This window comes from Microplitis mediator, chromosome 6, assembly GCF_029852145.1.
Source record: "Microplitis mediator isolate UGA2020A chromosome 6, iyMicMedi2.1, whole genome shotgun sequence".
Lineage (NCBI taxonomy): Eukaryota > Metazoa > Arthropoda > Insecta > Hymenoptera > Braconidae > Microplitis > Microplitis mediator.
In genome coordinates, this window is record NC_079974.1 from 3,144,157 (window position 1) to 3,157,629 (window position 13,473).

Sequence of the window (13,473 nt, forward strand, 5' to 3'; positions counted from 1 at the left end):
ACTCCACCAGGAGAGGGAAATGAGACTTTAGGCCTTAAAATTAGGGAGGGAAGTGCGTACTTTCGACTAAGGGATAAAGAAAAATTATTTTAGGAAACATTAATGTTAAACATTAATGTCATAATGTAATTTAGTACATACTATATTACAATCAAAAATGATACTAGTCACTCTGTCAAATAGCAGAGAAATACTAATGCCAGAATTGTTCTCAAGCTTGGAATATAATACTTCTGAAATAAATTTCTTACCAGGGACACTACAAAAAGTGGGCGCGATCTAGTGGCGAGCACCGAACTACTCCCAATGCTGTTGCCTTGCTCTGGTGACTTCTCTCTCCTCCATATAGATGTTTTCTCCCAAGAAATTTATCCCTTAGTTTAAGCAACTATTCTGTTTTGGTTGGAGCATAAAAAGTTCTTGCGTTAAATAATAGTACTCATTCCGAGATATTTTATTTCCTTTAAACAAAAAAGTGCAGATTGCTACAAAAAACTATTACATGTTGCTTCAAAAAAATATCTAATATTAAGAAATAAAAACTTCTGTAACATGTAAAAATTTATCTTGAATTTTTATCTCGAATCGAAATATTTTTTTTCAAGTAAACATATTCTCACGCTTAAATCGAAAAATTTTTACTTATTTAAAGAGTTTTAATTTCTTAATATAGGAGATATGTTTTGTAGCAAGATATGTTAGTTTTTCGTAACAATTGCATTTTTTAGTTTGAAGAAAATAAATTTTCTCAGAATAACTACTATTTTTTTAACGCGAGAATTTTTGTATGTTTCAACCAAAAAAAAAAAAAAAAAATAAGTTGTTTAAGCTAAAAGGAAAATTTATTGGGAGAAAAGATATAAATTATCTTGATTGATTTTCATTTTAATAAATAATTCCGAATTGATTGACAACAAAAAATTTTTACACGCCCTTTTGGTATAAAAAAATTTTTTTCTTCACTTTTTTAATTGATCTTCACATTTTTAACAATTCGGAATTGCTAAGCAAAAAAAATGTTTGATACGCTTCTTTGGCTCAGCAGAACCAATAAGGCGTATATTTTGCAGTACGCACTTTTGGCATAAGGATCGGAATTTATAGCCAGGGAAACTAAATATTATGGATATCCATAACTATATTCTCCTTTGAATTTTTTTTTACAGTTGATTATTATTCAGCAGAAATATTCTATACTTATTAAATTAACTGGAAATTGGTTGTTTAGACAACTAAGATGAAATAGTACGGTTGATACTTTTGTCAGTAGTAAAAGAAACTAAATAAATGCAGTTCTATGAGACGACGACTAAACTCTTAGTTGAGTCAACTATTAAAATTATTTCTACCAACTATCATACAGTCACTAAGCTAACATAGTTACTGTATCTATATTATGTTAATCGACCCAATGATAGAGGTAATATTGTGTTCACTACTAAGTCTTGATTTAAAAAGATTGAAGTTTTGTAGTGACCATAATGAGGCAAAAATAGTTTCTTAAGTTTAGTTAATGTAACTATTTTTTCGTGCTGATTCATACTAGTATATAGTTCCAGTAACAATAAAAATTGGTTAAGGAGACTATAGTTTTATATCTGTCGCTGAATAGTTCAGGTTACTAAGCACTTTTCTCTCAGTGATACTTCAAAGAAATCTCCCGAAATATTCATATATAATAATTAAAAATCCCTGGTACCAAATTTTCGGATTTATTATGTCTAGAAATATATAAAATTTGTACATATTTTTTTATTTTCATCAACGTCCCAACTAGAGCACAATTTGGAATAAAAATATTGATATGGAATTAAATTTCTTGTTGGCTGGATTTATATGCCAGTGTGAATTCAATTCATTATAAAAAGTTCACTTACATTGATCATATTTCATATACTGTAAAAAGAGCGGTGTTAAAAATGGACTTATTTCAACTCCACCCGGTGTTAAAATAAAATAACACCGGTGTAGGAGGAGTAATTCACCGGTGTTGAAATTACCGATGTTAAATCGGGATAACCGGTGTAAAAGCGGAGTAAAATTGGTGTAAAAGCGGGGTAACTGGGGTAAAAACGGAATAATATCGGTGTAAAAGCGGGGTAAATTGCGTCCGCTTAGAATATTAACTTTAAAGATTATAAAACACAAGAAATGGCAGTTCTTTATGAAAATTAATAAAGAATATCATTTATTAACAAGTAGAGTGATCAAGTAAGTAAAAATATTTTAACACCGGTCTAGAATATTTACACCGGCGGCGGCGTTATTTTCACACCGCTTTCGATGTTGAAATTTAACACTGCCGATTTTAACACCTACACCGCTCGGACTTACCCCGGTGATTTTTTACAGTGTAGTGATTCAATATCGCGATTTTCGTTAGTTAAAATTAGGAATGAAGAGAGAAAATCAACATTGTCATGATTGGTCCTTTTTGAGGAGTGGGGGTAAAATTTACCTTTCCGATAATTCGTCAAAATTTAGTGGAGGGGATGGTCAAAGTATACACACATGTCACACGGTCAGTAGCACTCATTACGCTTGAAACGTTGCGCTGTACGCCTCGCACTTTAAACTCTTCATTTAGTTACTATCGATTGTCTGAAACATCATGGACTGTGATTTTCAAAGTTTAACGTGCACAAGTGCAGGTACCATTGCGCTGGAGAACTTCGACGAACTTCTGTACACCAACGAGACTGGGACAATTACTCCGTTATACACGGAGTTTTCTACAGGTCTCAGCGTTAACGACGTTTGGGGCTTCAAAGTGGAGGTTAGCCACGACGAAGAAGATGAACACTGGATCTCCTTGGGGATCCTTCCATTGAAAACGGAGCATACCTTAATCAGCTTCGAGCTCGAATGCTGTGTGGTGGATGAAGAAGGTAACATACTGCGACTGCCTGCAGAAATTGAACCTTTCAAAGACTACGACAATTATATATACCTCGGGGATTTCTTCAAACGAAGTGAGCCCGACTTATTGCGTCTACTGTCGGACGGAACTCTAATTTTACAGTTAGAGCTGACTATTCGCATAGGCGACGATTTGAAATAATTAGATACTCAAGTTTCGAACTTTGAGTTGAAAACGGCCCTTTTCAGGGCCACCAAATTTTTTAACACGTAAAAATTAACTCAAGTTTTATATATTCTCCATCTTATCCTTTGTCCTAAACTCTTCAAAAATTAATATTATTTATTTAATGCCTACTAAAGATAATTGATGATACTGAAGTTAGCAAACGTCTAATAATTCTTGGATTTTTTTTTAAGACGATAAACCATCAAAAAAATATTTGAAAAAATTGCACCTGTCGTTTTTATAAATTTCTACATGTGCATATTTTTATCCTATTTTTTTGCAATTAATTTGTTGAAAAACAAAAATTCAAAAATTTTTAAATGTCTGCTAACTTCAGGATGATAGTAATTAATCTCAATCTTCCCTCCAATATTTTTCCAACATGAATGCCTACTTTTCAAATGTCAAAAAGCATTAAAAATATCAAACATATATTTATGATACTCGATTTAGCCGTCTTAAAATTTCCAATTTTTTTTCAAACCTAAAAATTATAAACAAAATCTTGGCGTCGGTTGACTCTGCGGGCCAGCCCTAAAACTTCCTGCTGTTTTTGAGCTTTTTGAGCTTGAAAACATTGGTTTGGATACATTTTCAAGCTCGACAATACTTGTGTGTGCCCTTGTTTTTAAAAAAAAATGTTCGCTAGCATTTCTTTCTTCCACGATATCCCAGGAACAAATTCACCGATTTTCATAGTTAAGGCGGCAATCGGCGTATTTTATTGTTCGAGAGCTGATAAGATTTTGCAATTGTTTAAGTACAGTTGTGTCGATGACATTCACAAAAAAACTGTTTTTTAACGTTTCTTTTTTCCGCAATATCCCTTAGGCAAATCATCCGATTTTAATGGTAGAGGTGGCAATCGACGCGTTTCAATAAATTCTGAAGTTGATTAGATTTTCAAAATGTTTAGTTCAGTTGTTTCAAAGATATTTGCAAAAAACTGTTTTTCACCATTTCTTTCTCCCGCGATAACTCTCGGACGAATTATCCGATTAAGATAGCTAAGGCGGCAATCGACGGGTATTATGAAATTCTAGAGCTGATTAGATTTTGAAGTCGATCGTTCGAGTTGTTTCTGAGAAATCACTAAAAAACTAAAAAAAAAAAAATTTTTAACTTCCCGCTAAGAAAATTGTAAATTTTCAAAAATTCGGGAAGTTATTGGTTTCGGTCCGATTTACAAAAATCGAATTTTCATCAGATGTCGACGTTTTAAGGTCCGAGAATGCTATTCTGACTATTTTCAGAATGATGTCCTAGTATATTTATGTATGTATGTGTGTGTGTGTGTGTGTGTGTGTGTAAACTCTTTGTAATTTTTCAACTGATAAATCGATTTGGATGGTTGAGGTGACAATCGAAAGAGCTTGTTGGCCCTTAACTTTCCTGAAAATTTTAGATTATTTGATCAAGCAGACTTGAAAATATTGGCGAAATACGAAAAAAAAAAATTTATTTTTTTGAGTTTTTTAGTGATTTCTCAGAAACGACTTGGACGATCGACTTCAAAATCTATTCAGCTCTAGAAATTTATAAGCCGCGTTGAATGCCACCTCAACCATCTCAATCGGTTAATTTGTTCGAGAGATATCGTTGGCGAAAGAAATGATAAAAAACGATTTCTTTCGATTATCTTTGAAGTGACTCATCCGATCGATTTCGAAATTGAATTAGCTCTAGAATTCAAGAAAACGCGCCGATTGCCACCTCAATCGTCAAAATCGGTTGATTAGTTCAAAAGATATCGGCGCTGAAAAGTTAAAAAAATAACATTTTATGTTATTTTTTCCAGATAAATCAAAATATAATGTGCTAAAATGTGTCTGAAAACATACCAACTCTTCCTCTGTATAGTCTCTTCCGATCATCAGATAATGTCATAAATCTTGTTTCTTAGTTTGTCAGCAAAAAATTGAAAAACCCAGTCTTTAATGTTTTTCTCGGATATTCCATATATAATTGCTCTGACCTAAGTCAAAACTCATTCAAATCTTGATTTCGATCACTAACATTGATTTCTGCCTCAACACATATATTTCAGAGAACATAATCGATAATAAAAATTTAAAAGCCGCTTCTTCATTAATGATTCTGGATTCTTTTAATAGTAATAGCATTTTTGAGCTCGAAAATATATCCAAACCAATGTTTTCAAGCTCAAAAAGCTCGAAAACAGCAGGAAGTTTTGGGGCTGGCCCGCAGAGTCAACCGACGCCCAGATTTTGTTTATAATTTTTAGGTTTGAAAAAAAATTGGAAATTTTAAGACGGCTAAATCGAGTATCATAAATATATGTTTGATATTTTTAATGCTTTTTGACATTTGAGAAGTAGGCATTCATGTTGGAAAAATATTGGAGGGAAGATTGAGATTAATTACTATCATCCTGAAGTTAGCAGACATTTAAAAATTTTTGAATTTTTGTTTTTCAACAAATTAATTGCAAAAAAATAGGATAAAAATATGCACATGTAGAAAATTATAAAAACGACAGGTGCAATTTTTTCAAATATTTTTTTGATGGTTTATCGTCTTAAAAAAAAATCCAAGAATTATTAGACGTCTGCTAACTTCAGTATCATCAATTATCTTTAGTAGGCATTAAATGAATAATATTAATTTTAGAAGAGTTTAGGACAAAGGATGAGATGGAGAATATATAAAACTTGAGTTAATTTTTACGTGTTAAAAAATTTGGTGGCCCTGAAAAGGGCCGTTTTCAACTCAAAGTTCGAAACTTGAGTATCTAATTATTTCAAATCGTCGCCTATGCGAATAGTCAGCTCTAACTGTAAAATTAGAGTTCCGTCCGACAGTAGACGCAATAAGTCGGGCTCACTTCGTTTGAAGAAATCCCCGAGGTATATATAATTGTCGTAGTCTTTGAAAGGTTCAATTTCTGCAGGCAGTCGCAGTATGTTACCTTCTTCATCCACCACACAGCATTCGAGCTCGAAGCTGATTAAGGTATGCTCCGTTTTCAATGGAAGGATCCCCAAGGAGATCCAGTGTTCATCTTCTTCGTCGTGGCTAACCTCCACTTTGAAGCCCCAAACGTCGTTAACGCTGAGACCTGTAGAAAACTCCGTGTATAACGGAGTAATTGTCCCAGTCTCGTTGGTGTACAGAAGTTCGTCGAAGTTCTCCAGCGCAATGGTACCTGCACTTGTGCACGTTAAACTTTGAAAATCACAGTCCATGATGTTTCAGACAATCGATAGTAACTAAATGAAGAGTTTAAAGTGCGAGGCGTACAGCGCAACGTTTCAAGCGTAATGAGTGCTACTGACCGTGTGACATGTGTGTATACTTTGACCATCCCCTCCACTAAATTTTGACGAATTATCGGAAAGGTAAATTTTACCCCCACTCCTCAAAAAGGACCAATCATGACAATATTGATTTTCTCTCTTCATTCCTAATTTTAACTAACTAAAATCGAGATATTCACTATACTGTAAAAAATCACCGGGGTAAGTCCAAGCGGTGTAGGTGTTAAAATCGGCGGTGTTAAATTTCAACATCGAAAGCGGTGTGAGAATAACGCCGCCGCCGGTGTAAATATTCTGTACCGGTGTTAAAATATTTTACTTTGTAAATATTTTTACTGACTCAATCACTGTACTTGTTAATAAATGATATTCTTTATCAATTTTCATAAAACAAGTCCTTTTTCAACACCGCTCTTTTTACAGTATATGAAATATGATCAATGTAAGTGAACTTTTTATAATAAATTGAATTCACACTGGCATATAAATCCAGCCAACAAGAAATTTAAATCCATATCCATATTTTTATTTTAAATTGTACTCAAGTTGAGACGTTGATGAAAATAAAAAAATATGTACAAATTTTATATATTTCTAGACAAAATAAATCCGAAAATTTGGTACTAGGGATTTTCAATCATAATATATGAATATTTCGGGAGATTTCCTTGAAGTAACATTAAAATCAAATTTTAAATTTGTAATGATCAACTTTTTTTCGTTACCCAGGCTATTTTTCCCGCCCAGCCAACTATTCCCTCATTGGCTCGCTGATACCGACGTTATTACTACTGTTGTTATTTTACGTTAAAAATAATTAATCGATAAATGTTAGATATTTTTAATTTTCTTAGACATTTAAAAGTGGACATCAATATTAAAAAAATATTGGAGCAAGGATATAAGTTAAGGGAGACTAAGCTTTAATCGGTTTTTTTTTTAATTCTACTGATAATAATTAGTAGAAAATAAAATTGTCAACAAAAAAAAACCCATAACAATTTATGATAAATCTTACAGTTTCGCCAGAAAAGTGGAAAGATCTCGAACTTTACTTCAAGCTTTAATAACTTTTGAACAAGTAGATTTATCAAAAAATAATTAGCTACCTATTTCGTAGAGCGTTCAATTTCCTATAATAAATGTCGATCTATTCGATCTATTAATTTGTTTACGAGTTAAAAATACTCAAAGTAAAAAAAAATCTTCACGTGTTATTTAAATGGGAAATCGAATTTTTCAATGAGCTAGGTCTGTAATCGACGTAGAATTTTTTTTCTTGCGCGAAAATTTTTTTTTGTTTGTGTTGAACTATGATTTTTTTCCACATGTACTAAATTAAATTTTAAATCTATGTTGTCTTCTGTGTAAACCAACCATTTGTTTTAAAAAAACGGACTAATAATTGTCAATTAATCATCAAAATCGGTCTTTATTGTCGAGCTGATTAATCAAGCAACTCGTTTTTCATACATCATTGTGTCAATATCTCTATCTCAAACAGTACCTTCATAAGCGATAGAGTCTGTCTCAGTTGGATTAGAGCTCCCGAGCATGATAACTTCATCATTCTGCTTGACTGTAAAATACTCCAGCATGTTTTGCGACTCTATCAAATATCTAAAATCCCGATACTCAAATGTAAAATTATGCGATGCATCAATGTTCATTTTACTTTTAACTCCATCGTCAATCAGCATTCTCCAATTAAATGTTACAGTTTCGCCCGGTTGGATGCTAACACACCCGTTGGTCAATTTTACCATCGCCTGGTCAATTGAACATTTTAATAGACCGCTATTGCTTTTATCATCATACCGAAATTTAACTGCAACATCGTATCGATTATCGATTCTATAAATCGACTCCAATCCATTGTCCGTCACGATCCCAACTTCTAACACATGACAATTAATTAAATTATCTATCAAGCATTTCGATCTCCAGAATAGAAGATAGTAAGTTTTCAAGCGCCCAACAAAATTGCATTCACTTTTTGAACTGTAAAATTTTTTAATTGAAGACTCGAGCACCAGACATTCATCGTCTGCATAAGAAATGATTCCTGGTTCATTTTTTAAGACATTCCAATCAACAAAGTCGTCATAATATTGATCTTTAAAATAAAACTTTCGTAATTGGATCCAACCCAAAGCTTCCGCATAAACATTTCCACTGTGTTTTTCGAAACTCGCAATTCCCGCACAGAAAGAACAGTTCACTTGAATCAAGGAAAATTTTCTTGATTCAAGAATTTTTTTTTGATCTATTTGGAAAATAAATATTTACTTGCCTCAAGTAAACAATTATCTTCAAATTTTTATCGTGAATCAAAATTTTTTTTCTCACGTCAACATATTTTCACGCTTAAATCAAAAAATTTTCATTTGTTTCAAGAGATTATATTTCTTAAAGTAAGAGATATTTTTTTTGGAGCAAGATAAATTATTTTTTTGTAGCAATATTGCATTTTTTTAATTGAAGAAAATAAAATTTCTCGGAACAAGTACTATTCTTTTTACGCAAGTATTTTTGTATTCTCCGACCAAGAAAACAAAAGTTGCTTAAGCCAAGAGAAAAAATTTTTTGGAAGAAAAGATCGATATGGAGAAGGGGAAAGTCACCGGTGCTAGACATCAGCAGCGGGAGTAGTTCGGTGCTCGCTACGAGATCGCGCCTACGACATGTAGTGTCCCTGGTGAGACATTTATTTCAGAAGTGTTATATTCCAAAATTCATTACGATTTTGTTCGGGTACTCTTCTGTCATTTGACAGAACTACAAGTACCCTTTGGAATTGTACTATAGTATATCCTATAATACATCATGATTCATGACTTTAATATTTAATATTAAAGTTACTTGAAATTCAAGTCTTGAATAATTTTGCTCGGAAAAAAATCACAAAAAATTACGTTTCAAATAAAAACAAAAAAATCAAAAAAATCCACACGTCAACCTTTTGAAGAGAGAATACATTTTTGACTGAGAAAAATTAAAGTCTTTATTAAAAAAGCAAACTTTTGGAGCAAGAAATTTTTTTTTCTTGACCCAAGCAACTTTTATTTGCACTTAAGCAATTCATTTTTCGGAGCAAGAGAATTTTTTTCTTGGGCCAAGAGATTTTTTCTTGGCCCAAGGGATTTTTTTTTTTCAATCAAAACGTTTATTTTTTGGAGCAAGAAAATTTTTTCCTTGGACCAAGAAATTTTTTCTTAGCCTAAGTTAACTTTTTTTCGTTCAAAACTTTGAGTTTTCGGAGTAAGAAATTTTTTTTCTTGGGGCAAGAAAAAGTTTTTTGGCCGAAGTTAAACTTTTTTTCGTTTAAAACGTTGATTTGTTGTCAAGAGATGACTTCTTTTCTGTAGCGAAGAATTTTTTTTCTTAAACCAAGAAATTTTCAATTTCACTTCAAAAATCAATTTTTTCGGAGCAAGAGAATTTACTGTCTCGAACCAAAAAAAAGTTTTTGAATCAAGTGTTTTACTTTTATTGAATCAAGAAAAAAAATCCGGAAGACAATATTTTTCTTGAACCAAGTTAACTGTTTTTTCTGTGCGGCTGCTGAATCCTCACGGAAAATGAAAATTTATCAGTTTTGAACAGACTTATTCCACCAGATGGGAATATAAACACACCCAATATGCCCGTGATGCCCCAATATGGATACTGACTAGTTTTCATAGCGTCGATGGACATCAGTCCAAGGGTCGTATAATTAATCGACGGATGGAGAAGTTTCGGAATCAGTTTCTTGCTGAAATCGTACAGATTTGATGGTAAATTGAGACTCGAGCAAACGACAGCATAAAAATCAGGAAATTGTAACGAGTTGACAAGACCGAAAAATTCACTATAATTTATTACGTCATCATGCATCACGGCTGATAAATCTTGATAGATTCCATCGCTAATTTTATCACCTTTGTTATACTCTTGAGATAAATAATTTTTCAGATCAGTAAATTTATGATTACTTATGTCTGCCAAAAAAGCCGGATAATTATAAAAATAATTCGTCACCAAACGGGAAACCGATATATTTATAAAATCTATCACGGGGTCAAAGTCATCAAATTTAAGCTCCAAGTCCACGGATGGTATTAATTTTATGATCGTTCGATGGTATTTGAGTTTTAATTCGTCAATGGTACCGATTATTTGTTACATTGAGAAAAACGTTGGCAAATCGATCCAGAAAAGTCGCCATGCATCATCCCAGGGTATTTTGTCGTTGGTGAATTTTCGGGGCAAAGCATTCAGAAGTCGCTTCATAATGTCTTTGACTATTCTCAATTTTTTTTTTATGTAACCTGTGACAGGTTTATCATCAATCGTGATCGAATTCCAAAGCAGCACGATGGCAAATCCAGTCAATTCCCCCAATTTTTCAGCTCGATATTGCCAGTTTCGAATATCGTCGTGTGGTGTTTGTTTCGGATCGAATGAATAGTTTTTGATTCTCAATTCATCTTTGTCTCTTATTTCATTGTTTACTGTACTAAATAATCTGAGGTTTTTTTTTCAAATCTAAGGTGGCAATATCACGCTCTCTATGATTCATTATGTGTAATTGAGTATCATCTCAAAGTAAAAAGAATAGTGTTATGAACATAAGTTCTATAATAGTTATTATTAATGATATTTTCGAGTATACGTTCGATGTAGAAGGTTAATTACAATATTATTAATTGATTTTTCTAATAGAATACTTGAATTTACGTTTTGGCTCAAATTTTTACTTTGGCAAACTTGTAATATGTTTATGTGGTTATATGATTTCAATAGTAATGAGTAATAGCATTCATTTGAGTAAATGTATGTTTGATCGGTGAATATATATAATTAGTGAAATATTTTTAATTAATAGTCTTATGAAAGATGACCCTGAAAGTAGCAGATATCCGACGAAAAATTAGTTTAGCTAGGGATATCTAGGGTAATAATAAAGTTACCATAAATTTGAAAGTTGCCACTTGTTCATTGACTCGAGATCTTTAAGTGGTAGATTTAAAAAAATTTTTTTTTGAAATATGGAAGCTGTATGTAGGCAATAATTTTTAATTATTTTTAACTTCCTGCAAAGAAAATTGCAAATTTTCGTAAAACAGTTCGATTTTCAAAAATCGAGTTTTTATCAGATGTCAACGTTTTGAGGTCCTAGAAAGCTATTCTGACTATTCCCGGATGGACGTCCGTGTGTGTATGTGTGTGTGTGTGTGTGTATACTTTTTTTGTCCGACGATATCTTTGGAACGAATCAACCGATTTGAATGTAGTTGGTGGCAATCGAAAGGGCTCACCAAAATTCAGAATCGATTAGATTTTGGGGTAGATCAGTCATGTAGTTCACGAGTTATACGAAGAATAAAAATTAAAAATGTTTTTTGATTTGATTTTCTGCGCATAACTTATAAACCGATTGTCCAATTTTCCTCAAAATGTAATCAGTTTTATGTCTTGTTGAGCCTTTTTGATTGCCACCAAGAACGTCCAAATCGGTTCATTCCATCCAAAGATATCGTCGGACAAAAATTATAATTCTTCAGTGAAGCTATGTTTTACCGGCCTAACTCGAAGAGCTCAAAAATTTACAAATAATAATGTTTCCGAGCTCTCTGAGCTCAAAAACAGCGGGAAGTTTTGGGGCTGGCCCGGAGGGTCAGACGGTTTTCAGATTTTTTTTTTTAGTTTTTTATTGATTTTGCAGAAACGACTTATAAATATGCACATGTAGAAAATTAAAATAACTACAGGTGGATTTTTTTCAAATATTTTTTTTTTATGATTTATCATCTAAAAAAAAAAAAATCAAAAAATTATGAGATGTCTGCTAACTTCAGTATCATTAATTATCTTTATTAGGCATTAAATAAATAAATATTAATTTTAAAAGAGTTTTGGACAAAGGATATGAGTTGAGGTATATATAAAACTTGAGTTAATTTTTACGTGTTAAAAAATTTGGTGGCCCTGAAAAGGGCCGTTTTCAACTCAAAGTTCGGGAACTTGAGTATCTAATTATCTGCATCGTCGCCTAGAAAAATGGTCAGCTCTATCTGTAAAATTAGATTTCCGTCCACCAGTAGACGCATTAAGTCGGGGTCACTTCGTTTGAAGAAATCTCCGAGGTATATGTAATTGTCGTAGTCGTTGAAAGGATGTATTTTTCTAGGCAGTCTCAGTAGGTTACCTCCCTCATCCACTACACAGCATTCGAGCTCGAAGCTGATTTCGGAATACTCCGATTTCAATGGAAGGATCCCCAAGGAGATCCAGTGTTCATCTTTTTTGTTGTGGCTAACCTCCACTTTGAAGCCCCAAACGTCGTTAACGTCGACGGCTGAACAAAACTTCCTGTATATCGGAGTAATTGTCCCAGTCTCGTTGGTGAAGAGAAGTTTATCGAAGTCCTCCACCACAAAGATGCTTGCACTTGTGCACCTTAATTTTTGAAAACCACAGTCCATGATGATTCAGGCAATTGATCGTCACTAAATAAAGAATTTAACTTGCGAGACGTACAGCGCAACGTTTCGAGCGTTATGACTGCTACTGACCGTGTGACTCATATATAAACACGGATCACCCCCTCCACTAAATTTTAACTAACTACCAGAATGGTAAATTTTACCCCCACTCCTTAGAAAGGACCAATCATGACGATCTTATTTTCTCTCTTCATTCTTAATTTTAACTAATTAAAATCGAGGAATTGCATCACTATGAAATATGATCAATGTAAGTGGACTTTTTATAATAAATTGAATTTACACTGGCATGTAAATCCAGCCAACAAGAAATTTAAATCCATATTAATATTTTTATTTTAAATTATACTCAAGTTCGGACGATGATGAAAATAAATAAATAAGTACAAATTTTATATCTCAGTACTAAAACCATAAGGGCGTATCTCAAATTATACGCTTTTTTGGTTCTGCAGAAGCAAAAAGGCGCATAAAAAAATTTTTTTTTGCTTTAATCAATATAAAAATGTTGAAAAAATTAAAATCTATGGATAAAAACGAAAAAAATAATTTTCTTGTTATACGCCTTGTTGGTTTTAAGAAATGACTTTTTAAAGTTTGAGATAGAAATATTGAA

The 13,473-nt window shown here is 32.6% G+C and overlaps 1 pseudogene; it reads right to left on the reverse strand.

Annotated features, from left to right (window-relative positions):
- Nucleotides 1–7,817: 7,817 nt before the first annotated feature.
- Nucleotides 7,818–11,005, reverse strand: LOC130669677 (uncharacterized; annotated as a pseudogene).
- Between the last annotated feature and the right edge of the window lie 2,468 nt (nucleotides 11,006–13,473).